Genomic DNA, 12,335 nt, shown 5'->3' with positions numbered 1-12,335 from the left:
AGCACTGCTTTAATTAACATGGCCCTTGGGTCTGTTCAAGTTCCCATGTTTCAGCACCTCACTGGGTGTAACCTTATCTTTCCATTTTGCACGCATGATGGATCTAAACCAGTACAGGTGAAGTTTGTCTTTGACCGGACAGCTGGATTACTTCCAGGTTTCACAACCATGGAAGAAAAATCCCAAACCCTCGGCTCTTCTTATCATTTGCTGTTTTATGGAGCAGTTATGGTGGGTGAGATGCTAACACAGTTAGTCACAGTTCCAGTATTGATCGATTAAACTATTCCTACACCAGGTGCACATGCCTAAGGCAGGTGCAGGCTGGGGGTAACAGTGAGGTGCCTTTCCGAAGGGGATGGGAAAAATGGCTGACCTCAAGACATTAAATAATGCATCGAAGGAAGGAAACATAATGCTTCCTTCTCATTTGGGAAGAATAATTTCAGGAAAAGCAGGAATAGAGTCCAGCATCACAAGGAACACAGAGCCTGCAGTGCTTCTCAAAGCAGTGTGAGGTCACCTTGAATATTCCAAGCTAACTACTGTATTTTCATTTCATAAACAGTTTTTCAAATCATAGGGATTCATTGCTGTCTCCCAAGTTTTTTTCTTAAAGTCATATTCATTAGCATACTAAGGAAATAATTTTCAAAACACACCTACCCTGGGAATACACTGTGGCCTGAGCAAATGAAGGAAGGTCCCTGTGTGACCTTGGGTGAACAGCACTGGGACACTATTTTGTCCAGAGAGGTAGAGATTTGTAATTTATCTATAATACCTAAGGATGGGGTGCTTCAGTCCCCAGGGAGTTGGTCGGTGTTATTTGGAATGTGACTTGCCCTTACCATGGGCTTTCTGTTCCCCGATACTATTTATTCTTTCTTGGGAAACTTCTGAAGATAAGCTTCTTAGACGATATGCTATCAAGAAGGTGTTGTCAAATGTTTTGCAAGACCAGTGACTGCTGAGAGTCACTGACTGAATCATTCCAGTGACAAATAACAATGACACATATTTCCAATGGCCTCATCCTCCACATATGCACAAAAATTCATGTGTTCAAGGCTTGATCCCCAGTGCATTGTTCAGAAGTAGGACTGTAGCTGGATTGTGAGGGGTATGGCTTAATCAATGGGTTGATCTGTTGATAGAGACACACTTTGGTAGCATTATTCAGAGATTATGGGGAAGAGAATATGAGTCTTTTGGAGGAAGTAGGTCTCTGGGGAGGCTTGGTTATCATGAGTACACTTTGTGTGAAGTAGCCCCAACCCCCCACCTCTCTCCCCACTGCGAGGTAGGTGCTTTGCTTCTGCCCTGTTCACTGATGCTCTGCCTCACTGTGCACACTTGTAAACACAGAAGCAGGTGACCGTGGACTGGACCAATGCAACCATAAGCCGAAGTAAACCCCTTTCCTATTAGTTGCTCTCCCAGGGGCATTCTGTCACAGTCATGAAAAGTGACACACAGACCACGAGTGAAAGGAAGGGAGAGAGATGGTCTATATGTCTGACTATAAATAACCAACGCATCCCCAACATGTCTGTTTCTTGTAAATTAAAGAAAGTGTAGCCATTTCTGAATAGCTTGAAAGGTATTTATTTGGCCCTGAGATCTTCATCTGTACACTGTGGCTACTAGGTCCCCATTCCCACGGGACTGCTGTAGTAAACAAGGTAAGTGCTTAGTGCCTTGCCAGGTCATGAGCACTGCACACATCTCCTTAGCATTCAGTTTTCTTTCTGTTGTAACTCTTTATTTCAAAGAACAATAGCACAACCCATAATGTGTTTGGGATTTTAAACCCATTCTCCAGCAGGCCCTTACTAACAAAATATGCCTGAGTATCTGTTCTTCATCATGTGAAAGAGAGAAAAACTCACAGCTTTTTCTTATCTTGTGTCCCGAGCTATCGTTCTCGCCGGCAAGAACATACTCGGACAACCGGATTCTTCTGCAGCAAGCTTTATTGCTTCTTAAGGAGGGAAGACCCAGACCCCGGAAAATGGTGCTGCTTATATAGCCCTCAGCGTGGCGTTTCAGCACCTGATGTGGCATGTCAGCTCCTGATTTGTTGCTCGCCCATCACCTCATTACTACACCCCAAGATGGGCAGTGACTAGGCGTGAGTTCACTCTCGCACTTGTGCACAAGGCTTGTTTACTAGTTAGGCACAGCAGAAGCCAGCGCCATCTTATAATGGTGATTGCTCGTGGCACGGCTCTCCACAATCTTGTAAACCAAAGAAAATGCCAATGTAGTCCCTCTTTTAAGAATTCTACTCCCTAGAGCTCTAGAGGTGTCTTATTAGTTAGGATCTTGCACGGGACTCTAGTTGGGTTCCTAGCACCTTCATGGGACAGATTGCACCATCTGTAACCCCAGCAGATTTGATGCCCTCTTTTGACCTCTGTAAGTACCTGCGTGCACACACACACACACACACACACACACACACACACACACACACACACTTAAAAATGAAATAATTTTTAGAAAGAAATATATATATATATATATATATATATATATATTGAGACAGGGTTTCCCTGGCTGTCCTGGAACTCACTTTGTAGACCAGGCTGGCCTCGAACTCAGAAATCCACCTGCCTCTGCCTCCCAAGTTCGGGGATTAAAGGCGTGCACCACCACTGCCTGGCAGAATTATACTTCTTACTTTGGGGTTTATGTAGTGTGTTGTGTGTGTGTGTGTGTGTGTGTGTGTGTGTGTGTGTGTGTGTGTGTGTGTGTAAATGATCGGAACATTGGTTGACTTGTCACACTTCCATACAATACCACATATTTGTGCAAGATACTGAGTTGAGAATATTAAAAGTAGCTCTCTGCTTGGGTGTGACTAACTAGAAAATAGCACTTCTGAACAAGCAAACTATTTTCAAAGCATTAAATTTATATTTTAAAACTGCTACAGCTTTCCTTTCCTTTCTAGTAAATATACTTGGGAGATGAAAAGGCCAGTATTTCAGTTTGGCTTGGTGATATTCAGCACATGAATGTCACAATGCAAATTACATTTTCTGATAGAAGTCATAGAAGGAACAAGAACCCACAGGGTATGGATGGTCAAGATGGGATAGCCGGTGACAGGTTCTTCTGAGACCCTCAACAGATGCTTGGCACAGCGAATCAGGTTGAACTTTATGTGTATTTTTTCCCTTTTTGTTCATGGATGTTTTAATGCTCTTTCTATCTTAACGATGCACACACACTCTTCTCTGTGATTGGAACACGGTGTTCGACAGGCAGAAACAAAATTGGCATTTTTTTTCTTTCACAATTTCACAGATGGACACTCCATTCTTTCTGAAGATCTTAGCAACTTTGTGGCCTCATTTTTTTTTCTTTCCTTAAGCCAAGAACAGCCATGCCTTCCCTTACATGCAGCACCAGTTGGCTTCTCTTGGCGTATTAGCTTTGCCATCACTCGCTCTTGTTTGGGGACCATGAGATGTAAAATAAGGACTAAACGCAGCACCCTTGTACTGTGACAGGCAGTTTGATAACCTACATAGTTACCAAGTCTAACCAGTAGGCAGTGCGCCCAGGGATGACACCTGTCCTGGCAGGCGAAGACTGACGCAATGTCTCATCGCATTAGTTGTAAGTGCATTGAGCATTTTGGACTACAGTTAACTACAGACAACTGAAAGAGGAAAGCAGGTCTTGGGTAAGTGGGCGGGTCAAGCTTTGGGTAAGTGGGCGGGTCTTATACTCTGACTTGACCAGTAAACTCTAGGCTATAACTCCAAGTGAGGAAGTGACTATGGCTATTATTATCACTAAAAATAGGTTCTGTCCCCCACTGAATATTATGTTGGGTTAGTGTAAGGAATTCCTCCACTCTTACTTGCGTCTGCTTCTTAAATTGTCAGACACAGGAATGCCACCTAGAGTTCTGGAAACAGCACAGCTCAGCATTCTGTCTACTCGGGAGCTTTAACGAAACAAGGCTAGATCTAGAGATAGGAACCACATCCCAGCATTTACCTCCGGCTCTGAGGTTAAGAGGAGCCACACCCAGTCACCGCCTCTAAATAAATGCACCTGCTACAAACTGTCAAGGGTCTGTGAGACTGTCAGCACTGACTTCTAGATGAGACGAAGTGTTGGAGTTGGGACTTCCATGGGACCTGGTTGCATAGGTACTATCAAAGATTTGGTTTTTTTAGAAGAAGGACTTCTGGAAACAGGATCAGACAAGTATGATACAGGGCAGGAAACTGAGCGTTGGTTGGTAGCCTGCAGCTTCACCAAATATCTGAAAACAAAAAACTAAAAACCAACCAAAAAAAGTTCTCGGTTCTAGCTGTTTCCTATGACTCTGAGTGACCTCATCTAGGTTGTAGCTGCCTTTCTTTCATGTGAGCTCATTGGTGCCTTCTCTACCTCTCATGATATTGTAAGGGTAAAATGAATGATGTAGGTGGAAAGTGAGCGAAAGGGTCGATACATACGCATAATTTATCTTTCGCCCTAAGTTTTGGGTACCTTGAACTCTGTGCCCAGAGTGAATAGGAGTGGGTTTCTATTGAATGAAGGAATGTGCTAATTACAAAATAGGAGATTCTGAGAAAGTCACCTTGGAAAATGCTGAGTGGCGCATTTCAAAGAAACGGGGCCCAGAATGACAACCACAGTTTAGCAGAGAATACAGGAGTGAGAAGTAAAGGCCTGAAAAGGTGCTGTTGTCTGACAGAAAGAGGAATTCACACCGGGAAAGGGAATAGCTGAAAGGATTCCTGTCTGGTCTTTGGACAAAACTTGCAAGGAAAGAGCCCAGCTTCCTAAGACTGTGAGCTTGTCTGCGCAGGCGCAGTAGTCAGGTGGCATTGGTTAGGGCGCTGGGCTGAGAGCAGCTGAGTGTGATGGATGGCTCTGTGTGCTGTTTATCTAGTGCAGTTTGGTATTTCACCTCTGTTTTCATTAGACTGATGGTAAGGTAATAATTCTTTCCTCTAGCTGAGAAATCTGTCTTCAGCCATTTGTTGATCTTCTTGAACGGGCACTGCAGGTGCACAGAAGTCACCCTAAAGGAGATTTTGAATGAAATCTTAAATAATGCTGGACGGCATGGTGGAGCGCCAGCAGCACAGAAGTCCCCTAGATTTTCTTCGTGCTTATTAGCTACGTGGGATCACATTGACCCAAGGAAAAAAACAAAGGAATGGCACAAGGTAGAAGACCTTGTGACAGTCACACGTTTATTACTCTGGAAAAATTCAAGCCTCGGTGGTAAGAGGCATCCAAACAGTGCCTTTTTAGTGAGAAGTTTCTGTGAAGCAGGGTGGTACAGTGGGAAATGCCACAGGCTATCTTGAGTAGTTCCACCATGACTAACCCTCTGGGACACATCTCTTCACGGCTCGGAACCACACTTTCTCCATCTCTCGGGTGAAGATAATAATACATGCACGAGTTTTAATTGGAAGCACTGATCAAGAGAACAAAGCTATTAGGCTTTCTCTAAGGCGAGTAGGAACAACTGAGAACCACGAAGCACGTGCCTTTAATGAGCTGTAGCTTCTTATTGTCTCCTTCCAGCTTTTGTGATGGAAAGCTCAGAAGGACGGAGGAAGGTGTTGGCTCATTAAACATTGGTCCAGGAAGGAATCTTTCCCACAACAGAGGAGGCAAGCCATCTAAGCTGATTTCTGGACGGAAGAGCTAGCAATCAGGTGATAGAACTTCACATACAGGGCTCATGCAGTGTGCGATTCACCTGGAGAAGATGCTGGAAGGTCTCTACTCCCTAGGCTAAGATAAGATATTAGATGGTTGGACCTAATTCCTGGAACTTCTTTGATGAGTCAAGTTCTTCGCTTCTCATCCATCCGTCTGTCAGTCCATCTGCCGTCCATCCATCGTTTCTGTACTATAGCTCTCTTGCCTGGGAAAGGGTCCTCATTAAATATAACCAGGGGTGACCAGGTGTCCTGGTTTGTTCACAACAGTTCGCCTTACACATTTGGTGTCAGATTGAATACGAACACTCCCAGCAACTCTGAGCATGGCTGGGTTTAGACAATAAGTTATGTAATACCCTAAGCACAGCATTAATCTCTCTGTAGGAGCCATCTCAACCCCCAGTGTGTGCAAGTGTACAGCCTTTCCACCGCAAACTGTTGGCTTGTGCTATACACATACAAAGGAGCCCGTTATTATCTTTCTACTTAACACTTTGTAATTTTCATGTAGCATTCTGTAGTCATCGATACTATTTCCACAGCATTCTGAGTTAATGGAAGTAATTGTGGAAAATAGTGGTTAATAAAATGTGGTGCTCCAAGAGAGGGAGAGGGAGAGGGAGAGGGAGAGGGAGAGGGAGAGGGAGAAGGAGAGGGAGAGGGAGAGGGAGAGAGAGAATCGGAAAGAGATTCTTTGAACATGCCATACATGTATACAATGTATATTGATCATATCCATGCATATTGCCTCCTTCCAACTCCCTCCCACATCCCCCTAACTTTATATCATGCTTTCATTGTTGTTGTTATTTGTAACACATTGAGGCCAAATAGTGCTGCCTATATGTGCAAGGGTGTTACGATCCACCATGGCATAGACAACCTAGAAAGGCTATTTTTAAAATGTCTACAAGCTATTTTTAGAACATTTATTTATATTTTCAATTGTGTGTATGTCTGTGCATGTGCCCAGAAGGGCAGATGAAAGCACCAGGTCCCCAGGTGCTGGAATCCCTGGCTCCTGTGAGTCACCCAGTATGGATGCTAGGAGTTGTGCCAGGGTCCTCCACAGGAGCAAGAGCACCCTTACCTACTGAGCCCTCCCTGCAGCCTCAAGGCGATGTCTTTAATGCAGAAGAATTGTCCCCAAAATACTGTTACGAAGTATTCAGCATATCTTCTCTAAATTGCGAATCAAACTTCAACTATTTTTTTCAATTATGGATACATTTGTGTCATAGGAGAGGGTTCTGCACAAGAATGCAGTGCCCTCCAAGGCCAGAAAAGGGCGTTCAATCCCCTAGAGCTGGATCAGTCATCAGATGCTAGATGTAGACACAGAGAACTGAATTCTGGCCCTCTGCAAGAGCAATATGAACATTTAACTATCAAGCTATTTCTTCAACCCCAGCTATTATTATTAAAAGTACCAAAATAGTGGTATCAATTAGGAATTTTTTCCACTGATTCAGTTTTCAATTAAATACTCATCTAACAAATCATGGGAGTATTCCTGGCATTGTGATAGGTGAGGGAATGAGATAACAAAGGGCAAAATTTCTGGCCACAGACACTTAGCAGAAAACGGGATAAAGAGCTGAGTTAACAGAAGCCTATAGCCTGGCTGTAATTGCACACAGCCAGTAGCACTGGGCCCGCTCGGTGCTGAGCGTGGGAAGATGCTGGGCTGCGGTGGTGAGAGAGGTGGGGAAGCACACGTGGGAGTCCAGGAGGAAGGGGAGACAGACATCTTCCCAGCTGGGGATGGAGCTTGGCAACGGAGAGCCCAACAGCATTAACCCCAGAAATACAGGAGGAGGAGGAGGAGGAAAATAATACTTCCTTAATAGATTCTCTGACACTAAAATGTAAAACAATAGATTTGAAAGCCAGGAAGCATCCTTTGATTTGAACATCTTCCTTCTGTTCACTCTAAAGGGAGCTGCTGCTAACAATGGAGGTTTCTGTGGGTCTGGGTCTGATTGGGTGATGCAGATTCGTATTTAGGAAACATTTAGGTGAGCATCTCACAGCAACACTTTCCTGTGGGAACACATGATTCACATATACAATTTGGAATGTTTATATACAGAAAACAAATGGTATATATTTTAATAAGATGTTGTATTTAACCCAATCTTTTTAAAATACCATAGTTTCAACACACAGTAAATGTAGATATAATGAGATACTTTGAAACTTCGTTTTCATATAGGTGGAGCACATCCCAGTTTGTGCTTGTACACTTGGAGTGCTCAGTAGTGACACAGAGCCACTAGCATTCATGTTAAACATAGAGAGCTTTGTGACATACACATAAAATCTTTCTATGCTCCCAAATATAATAAGCCCAAAATATCCTGGTTGGATTTCATCATGCCTATGAATCCATTACTAGCCTAGACATCATGTGTTCCAAGAAGGAAGAAAGAGACCCATGCTCTGTCTTAGGGATTTCTCTTATTCTTGACGGCCAACAGTAATTTACAGTGACAGCCCCTACACCTCATAGCCAAATGATGAGATGGTCTTGGAAAGATAAATATATCAGTTGTGGGACATCCCAAGCATTTTGGGCTCCATGGGATACGTACAGATTCTGTTACCACTCTGGTCAGCTTGTGATTACACAACTACGGAGTCCTTCAAAACCAATTGTTTCTTCTCAGAAGATATGCTCAAGTTGAGGTGCACAAAATGTCACTGTGGTTGTTTGTGCTTTTGTTTTACTTTGTTTTTTCCCCATTTGTTTCTCACTGAAATAGCTACAGTGCTATTTGCCTACAGCACTTTACACTGTTGAGCCAAATCAAAAAAATAAGGGCATTAGCCAAAGACTCACTAATGGTGACCACTGGGAACAGTGGTGTTGCTTGCTTTCTCCATCTGTGGGATAACAGTAATTGTGGCATTACAATCCTAACAGCATATGGATACAAACAATATACCTCACCGTGCCTTTCTGATTCCCAGCTTAGCTCACAGCCTGTGATTATCGTTAAAGTATTTTCCATTCTCCCAAAGTGTTTGTGTGTGAGAGAGAAAGGCCATGCAGTGACTCACTTTTCCTTTACGGTCCTTTGCGGATTGCTCAGAGCTGGTGACAAGAACATTACTAATTGCCTAGCTGGTGCCAGGGGCACTGTAGACTGTCTGAGGAAGTCACTGTTAGCTACACCCCCTCGAGAAGCTGATTACTCTCCAGAGGGGCAGCATGCTGTCCTGAGAGAAGGCAGGGCTGGAGCCTCTGAGTTCTCAGAGGAGGTGCACAGCCTGGGGCAACCTCCTTTAACTGCAGCCTTCTCAGCTGTGGAAAACGACAGACAGAATGATCCTTACTGCTTCGGAAAAGAGTTGTGCTTATTAATTAGTTTGTATTTCAAAGTGCTTCACAACTGGGAAGTTTCGCTACTGAATGAAGAAAATTCTCCTTTCATCTTCTCCCAGACCACATTAAGATGAAAGAAACTGTGCTCACTGAGGCTATAAGAAAAATAGAGGTGACTCGAGGGTGTTGGGTGGGTGGGGGAGCTAACAAACCTGACTTCAAGGTAGTGGCTCATTCCCCCCCCCCCCCCGACAGTAAGAAGGCACAGTAAGAGTCTTGAAGGGCACCACAACCTGCTTGCACAAGAAGCACATTTGTTTTAGACTTAATTTTTATGAGTGGTTCAAGGAAAAAAAAAGAAGAGAGAGAGAGAGAGAGAATGGGGCAGATTACACCGTGGTAGGGAATCTGAAAGAGAATTGGCACGGACTGTATCATGCTTTCTTTCTGGAGGAACAGGTTGGATCTGCTGGTATCCCCACCTTGGGACAACATATCTCCTCATGTGCTTTGGTTTTTCTAATTGTCTTCTATTATCAGAGGAGAGGGAGAGAGAGAGAGAAAGGCATGGAGTTGGGGTGGGGCAGGAGGGCAAGTTCATGCTCTCTTTGTGGCTCATGGTCAGTTCTGTTCCGTTTCTCTTTCTATACTGTGGAATGCAGCTGTCTGGCCCACACCGTGCTTCTTGGCGGCCTTCTTCCATCCTAGCCAAGGTCATATGACAAGTTTTCACCCTGGAGAATGATCAGAAGTGGAGTTTCTGGGAAGCAGCTTTGCCTGCTCCACTACCCAGGAGGGCTGGAAATGACTCGAAAGATGTAGAAAAGCTAAGCCCCAAGAGAGACATCAGACTCCTCCGTGACTGCAGAGAGAATGCCTTCTTCAGATAAGCACATCTTTGGCCTCTTCTTTGAGAAATAGTTTCTGCTAAGACACCAAAATGCTGGTTTATCATTACAGCAGCTATTGTTCCCCTAACAGAATATAAACAGCTGGCTTTGCTTTCCCAAACGGCCGTCTCTGTTCCAGACTATGGGAAAGGCCAGACCTTTAGAACTTGCTGATATCTAGTGCAGTGAATGGAATATAAGTATAACAATGATGGGGGTATGTAGTTTAGAGGTCTCTTTCCTTTAAGTTACATAATTTAGTTTTATTGGTTTTACAAATTCACGTGGAAGGGGGAGGGAGGACGGGTTGAACCAATGTGGACACACCTAGTCACTCACTTATCTTCTTTCATGTTTTCACACTCAACATACACACTCCCCCGCCCTCACACCCTCCCATTAATGGATGAGAAGAAGAGCATTGCTACTATCTTCACAGTCTTCCGGGAGAATGGGCGCAATGCCTTGAAGGAAATTGCTAGCCAGGGGAAAGCAGTGCCTCAGTGTAAGCAATCCACATATCATCACCCAAGAGCACTGGGCCACGGCCAATATCTCCATCAGCGACTTGAAAGAGTTGTCTGTCTTCCCAAAACAATAAAACTGGAGACACGAGCTCCTGGAGCTCCAGCCAGCGCCATCCGGAGAAGCCAGAGCACATCATCACATGTAGGCTTAAGGATTTATGACTGGCGGGGGAGGGAAAACTGAGGCAGATACTTAGGTTGGCCAAAGTCATCACTCATGGAAGATAACATGTGTTAATATAGAGAACTGTAGATACTCAACTTTTTTCTAATGAAGTTTTTCAGCAATCAAAGAAAATATGGATGCCAACACCTTTTAAAAAAAGAAAAAAAGAAAGAAAACCCAACAAAAACTGCCTAATTTCTACAGGTTGAGGAGTCTTCTCAGATGCATGGAGTGGCGATTCTATTTTGTCAGTTTCTTGCATTTGAGAAAGAACTTCTGGCCTGTGGAGGCACGAGAGCAAGTTTGTATTTGCTGCTGATATCTGCTGACCCATGCATCAGTCAGTGAAGCTAAAACCATTCTCTTTCTAGGGGGACCCTACGAAGATGCCACTGGGGTAGGGTGGTCCTTCTGAGATCTCCCCAGAACCACGTTTCTTATTCAGAACAGCACTACTTTGTTATAGCTGTGCTCTAGAATATCCACCCTGAGATCAAAGCGGGAGCCTATGCTGCCTCCAGCCCAGAACTCAAAGCGTTGTGTGACAGAGTCACAATTTCAAGGGATGAAAATTCATTACCCTGTTTGTGCCACCAGTTTCATTAAAGGCAATGAAAACTCAAACTAGTGTCATCTGGATCTAACATTTGCAAGGTTGAAATTATTTGCATACATGTTAGTGAAGTCACTGGCTTTTGTTTGTTTAAAGATTTTATTTTGTGTGTAGGGCTTTTGTGCTTGTGCGTGTATGTGCCTGTGTATTGCATGCTAGCAGTAGCATGCAATGCCTGAAGAGGCCAGAAGGGGCTGTCAGATTCTCTGGAACTAGAGATACAGGGTGTTGTTCCATGTGGGTGCTGAGAACCAAATCTAGATCCTCTCGAAGAGCAGCCAGTGCTCTTAACCACTGAGCCATCTCTCTATCCCCAAAGTCACGGTTAAAATGTTCATTGGAATCAAGTTTCCAGCCTTCAGCATCTACAAGATGAAAAGACCACTTGACAGGGGAAGGTAGGTCCTACATGACCTTCCAAAACCAAAACTTACCCTAAATTCTTATCCTTAATTCCTGCTCCCCAAACCCTGATATGAGTTTGTTTCCAGACTACCAGAGACAGACCACATTCTTATGACATTTGTCTTTCCACAGTGAAGTGTACCTCAGGGAGTTATATTTTTCCTACATTTAATATTATTTTTTAATTATTTGGGTTTTCCAATAAAATAACCTTCACATTTTCTTCTCTCTCCTCAGATGGGTATATTTACTGTTTTAATCCACGGAGATTCCACATGGGCTGTGGCTGGGATGCTCTACTTGGAAAATAATGTGTTATTTGCATAATAGGAAAAGACTTCCTTGGCTAAATGTCTAACCACAAAAATAATAATAGTCCCTAAAAACAAAAACAAAACAAAACAAAAAAGTTGGCCCAGACACCCTTCCAAGTGTGGCTGTAAATGCTAGAGACTCGCCAGAAAATGGAGGGGGGGGGGCGGTGGAAGAAGAAAAAACACATTTGAAAATGGAAAATGAAAATCTAAGGAATTTAGGACCTAGAAGATGGGTAAAGAAATGGGGATCTTTAGATTTTCTCCTTAGACTTTCAGTGTGGCATAAGGCCATCACCTGGTGTTCTGTGGTCATCTCAGATACATTTCGTGCTGAAGCCAGACTAAAGTAGACCAGGGCCAGGGGGGCAGAGGTGA

This window comes from Mus musculus, chromosome 2 (genome assembly GCF_000001635.26).
Source record: "Mus musculus strain C57BL/6J chromosome 2, GRCm38.p6 C57BL/6J".
Taxonomy (NCBI): Eukaryota; Metazoa; Chordata; class Mammalia; order Rodentia; family Muridae; genus Mus; species Mus musculus.
Note: the sequence above shows the minus strand (reverse complement) of the source record.